Source organism: Chiloscyllium plagiosum, chromosome 28 (genome assembly GCF_004010195.1).
Source record: "Chiloscyllium plagiosum isolate BGI_BamShark_2017 chromosome 28, ASM401019v2, whole genome shotgun sequence".
NCBI classification, from domain to species: domain Eukaryota; kingdom Metazoa; phylum Chordata; class Chondrichthyes; order Orectolobiformes; family Hemiscylliidae; genus Chiloscyllium; species Chiloscyllium plagiosum.
Genome location: NC_057737.1, coordinates 33,338,001 through 33,343,165, shown reverse-complemented (window position 1 = coordinate 33,343,165; position 5,165 = coordinate 33,338,001). Strand labels below are relative to the sequence as shown.

Sequence of the window (5,165 nt, the reverse complement as noted above, 5' to 3'; positions counted from 1 at the left end):
TCAATGCAACCAGAACTCTTGTATATGAAATGTCATTACATGATAATGATGTTGCAGCTGAGAAAGTATCCAGCTGTGTAATACTGTAAAATCATTTGACTCGAAAAATTTCAGTTTTTAAAACTCACAGCTATAAATATTAGTATGTGAAAGTTCCATACTCATCCATATATTACTTTATACATTCAAAATATATTCATAGCATTGAAGTTACTTTTAGCGACAAATCTTGCTATGTAATAAAATTGGCAGGCAGGATAAATTCACCGCAGTTTGCAAATGGAATATATTCTTGTAACAATATTAATGGAAAAATTATACTTTACTTAATGATGTCATTTTCAATTAATATTTTTACTTTTTGCTTTTTAAGTTTTATATTATTCCATGTAAGGTCAAGCAAAATATAAATCTACTTCCAAGGTGAGAAGTGCTTTGCCTGCAGGTTCTGCTAATGCTGCTCTATTTCCATTTGATTGGATGTTACACAAGTGACAAAGTTTGATTCTCTTGTGATTATGTAATTACATTTTATTACAAACTTCTGAGAATGCAAGATAAATAAGTACTCTCAATGTAGTTCTGGCATAACTAAATACAGTACACATTGCAGTGACAATGCAGTAAGAAGAGAAGGGCAGGTATATTTGACTCATTTCTCATACTTCTAATATGGTCTATGGGAAATAATCCAATAAGTACTCTAGTTGAGATTACATTTATGCTTACTGCTGCATTTAAATGGCATCAATACATATTTAAAATACTTTTCATTCTTTATACAAAGTTATTTAATCTGATAAAGAAGTACAGGAAGCTGTTATTTTACATTAATAATAGAATGTTGTGCACAGATCAAATTCTCAGTTTCAAGCTACACACTATTTGACTAAAATGCAGGATTGAGAAAGCTGGATACTTACTATAGAAGTCAGACATTGTTTTTCAACTTAAACTACAAAGAATAATTCAATTAATGTATTATTAACATGTGGTGTTTGAAGCCTTTAAGTATAATTTCAGCTCTGTTTAACAGTTCTTTCAAATATTAGCTTAAATGCAACTTATAAAGTTTCTAAAATAATGCAAGAAACTAAATCATAAATCATAAAGCAGAATATTAAATGCTTATAAAATAATGTAGTAAGTATGACATTCAGGCAATATGAAGTAACCAAATGGCTAAGGTGAGAGTTGGGGAGAATGATTGGTTTCTGACTCCCAAACACACATATCCTCTTCCTTTTGAAAGTGATCCTGGTTACATGCCACATCTACTAGAAGATGAAGATCTAGAAAAAGAAAACTATTATTAAATTGTTTAGAAGTCTCAAGATGTATGCTCATTGTAGCAATAAGTTATTTGCATTAAGTTTACAAAAAATCACATTGGTTTACATATTGCCAAAGATGTAATTTTTACTTGCATCAAATTTTGACAATTCTACACTGATGTAAGTTTGGTCTCAGAATTGTTGGGATTGGGAACAGTTGAGTGGGATGTGTTGGCATGTGGGGGTTATGTTGGGTTGTGTCCAGCAGGGAGGTGGCTCGCAGAAAATATAGGCGATAACTTTGTAAAAATTGATTTAGAAAGTATTCCTTGATACACTTACAAGTGCTAACTATGAAGTTTGATTAGCACAGCTGAAAAGCTGAACACAAAATATAAGCATTTATATCATAGTCTGAATCTACCACCAGTAAGTAACCCAATCATAAATTATTGAAGATGAATTTTAGAAAATATACAAAATGATTTTCCAATTACAGTGGAGTACAACAGTCAATTTCTTAGAAAATTTAAATGAAAAAAAAATCAATGTAAACAGTCACTTGGCAATAGAGAACTAAAGTATTGTTGAAAAAAGACATTTTGTCAGATGACATTGGATACATAATCTGAAAACCAATGTGGGATTGTCAGTTGGACTGTTAATATGCAGGTTCTCCTCTTTGCAGGTAGCAAGACACTGCACATACACTGCACCTCTTTCAATGTAACAAAACAGATGATAGCCATTTCTTAGTTAATTTCTCAGGGCAATGCCATGACTGATTAGAATCAAGTGGTCTTGTTTAAAATTTAACAAAGCTTGGCAGTTAGTTGCTGGTCATCATCAGCTGATATTTTCTCAATCAGAGTTGATTTGGAATCAATCAACACTTCCCACTCATACATTGGTAGTTTTTTTTTCCCTTCAGTTTGATATTTCTTGTGAATTGCCCTGATAATTTCAAGATGAAAAGCTGAGACAAAATTTGCCTCTTTTCAGCAGTAGTTTATTTTAATAAAATATACACAATCCTTATATACACAATGAGCTGAGGGGACATTGAGTTAGCCCAGTTTGGTTGTCAGTTCCTTAGCTTTGGCCTTCTCCAGCTTTGCAATCCAAGCCACAGTTTTGGGACCCACAATTCCACTGCCCCAATGATACAGATCTCATCAAAATATATGTTGCAGTTTGTCTGGATGGTTTCAATCAGTTTGGCCATTGCTCCATTTTCCTCATGGTTGATCTAAGCCGGGCCAAGGCAAGTGGTGGTTTTTCGATGCCCGAGACATTGCCTTTGACAATGCTATAAGGAACTTTCACCTTCCAGCAGACAGTATGCAGAAACAATGGAATCAATATCTTGTGCAACAATCACCAGTGAAGCTTCCTTACTGTCAACTGGAGTCTTGACAGTGTTCCCACCTGTTTGGAGAATTGCTGGCCTCTTTGGTGGAGAGTCTGCCTTCCAGTTGCCTTACACAGTGCTCAGACATTCCAGCTTAGTCTCAAGCCTGACTTTATGGACCGGCTTGAAGAGCTGGGTGGCTGCCTGCCTGTCCAGGCCTTGAGTGAACTAGTTAATTGTTGGAGGCACCTTGAGACACTTGTACAGAATGGCCTTTTAATGCTGAAGTTGCACATACCGAGGCCATTTCACAAATCGTGTCAGATCCCTCTTGGGTTGAATATCCTGACCAATCCCAAAGATTTTGGGCCTCTTCTTGAACAAAGGTTTCATGACCATTTTCATCTCATGTTTCCTTACAATGGAAGAGGGTGGGGAACCTTCTTGTTCTTGGCTTTCTTTCCTTTCTGCATGGCAATAGTTTATTACTGTTCTTGTACCCAAAAGCTTCAGCTTAATTGTTCAAACCTCCTCAAAGACATACAAAAAAGTAAAATTAGCAGAATTTTTCAAATCATCATTAAATCATCTGGGAGAAAAACAATAAATTGATTTACATTGAACAGAATTTGCATTTAAAATTCTGTGATCTCTTGCGCTGATCACAGCGATTTTGGCTGAATTATAGTGAATAGCCAGTACAATTGAGCGGACACTGCATGCTGGAATACATATTTCTTTCATACCTACTGTATGTTGGTAAGCTCATAGATCATATCTGATATTCCCATCTTTAAGGTGTGACCTGAACGCAGTTGGATGGAGAAAATGGTCAAGGCTCACAACTTTTCTTGCAGTAGTTTGTTTTTTCTTAGAAAAAAATAAATTACTATAAGAAAAGTTTATTGTAATGTCTTAACAAACAGCAGTACCATGTTTCCATTTTAAATCAGCATTTCCAAAGAACTTAGAAACTTCAATGCCACACTCCTTTCCTTAAAAAACTCACAATTTAACTCTTACAAGTTCCTAAGAGCTCTAAGAGCTCTATGCCATTCAATGCAGTCACTAATTGTCAAATGCTTCATTCCCCTTGATCATTTGGGCAGCTCACTACTACATTACTGAACAGCTTGTTTCTAAATTGCACAAAAATCAACCATACCTTTGTCTGCCTAACATTTTTTTCTCTCTGGGCTCCCTCTCTACCTATCCACTCATTCCTTCCCCCTCCAACCCCTACCATCAGCATATACGCCATCGTTTCCCAGCTACTATCAGTTCCAATGAAGGGTCACTGGTCTCGAAACATTAACTCTGCTTTTTCTCTACAGATACTGCCAGAACCTATTGAATTTTCCCAGCAACTTGTTATTGTAGTTTCTTAAGAAAACCTGATGTTTCTCTTCAGAATTATTGACAAGTTATTAAGAGTATCATGTGCAAAGATAAGAGAAAGAAATGTCTCATGATGTCCATGGACAATTTCTCCACTTGACCTTTTGCTAAATAAAAATCGTCCTTTAGCGTATGATTATAATTATGGCATTTGTGAGGCTAATAGAAATTAAATGTGAGGTGCTGCATTTTGGTAGGCAAATCAAGGCAGCACGTAAACACTTAATGATAAGGTCCTGGGGATTGCTGCCAAACAAAGAGACCTTGGAGTGCAGACTCATAGTTCCTTGAAAGCAGAGTCAATAGTAGAGGGTAGTGAAGAAGATGTTTGGTATATTTATCACTATTGGTCAGTGCATTAAGTATAGGAGTTGGGAGGTCATGTTGTGGCTGTACAGATTTTGTTCAGGCCACTTTTGAAATACTGCTTTCAATTCTGGTCTCTCTTCTATAGGAAAGATGTTGTGAAATTTGAAAGGGTTCAGAAAAGATTTACAAGGATGTTGCCAGAGTTGAAGGGTTTGAGCTTTAGGGGGAGGCTGAATAGGCTGGGGCTATTTTCCCTGGAGCATCAGGGGATGTGGGTGACCTTATAGAAGATTATAAGGTGGGGTGAAAAGTCAAGGTCTTTTCCTCAGGGTATGGGAGTCCAAAAGTAAAGGGCATAGGTTTAAGGTGAGGGGGGGAAAGATTTAAAATACAATAGACAATAGACAATAGGTGCAAGAGTAGGCCATTCAGCCCTTTGAGCCTGCACCGCCACTCAACATGATCATGGCTGATCATTCCTAATCAGTATCCTGTTCCTGCCTTATCTCCATAACCCTTGATTCCACTATCTTTGAGAGCTCTATCCAACTCTTTCTTAAATGAATCCAGAGACTGGGCCTCCATGCCCTCTGGGGCAGAGCATTCCACACAGCCACCACTCTCTGGGTGAAGAGGTTTTTCCTCATCTCTGTCCTAAATGGTCTACCCCGTATTTTTAAGCTATGTCCTCTGGTTCAGCACTCACCCATCAGCGGAAACATGTTTCCTGCTGCCAGAGTGTCCAATCCTTTAATAATCTTATACGTCTCAATCAGATCCCCTCTCAGCGTCTAAACTCAAGGGTATACAAGCCCAGTCGCTCCAATCTTTCA

The 5,165-nt window shown here is 37.0% G+C and overlaps 1 pseudogene; it reads right to left on the bottom strand.

The window, feature by feature from the left end:
* Positions 1–2,341: 2,341 nt before the first annotated feature.
* Positions 2,342–3,098, bottom strand: LOC122563831 (annotated as a pseudogene).
* Positions 3,099–5,165: the final 2,067 nt, after the last annotated feature.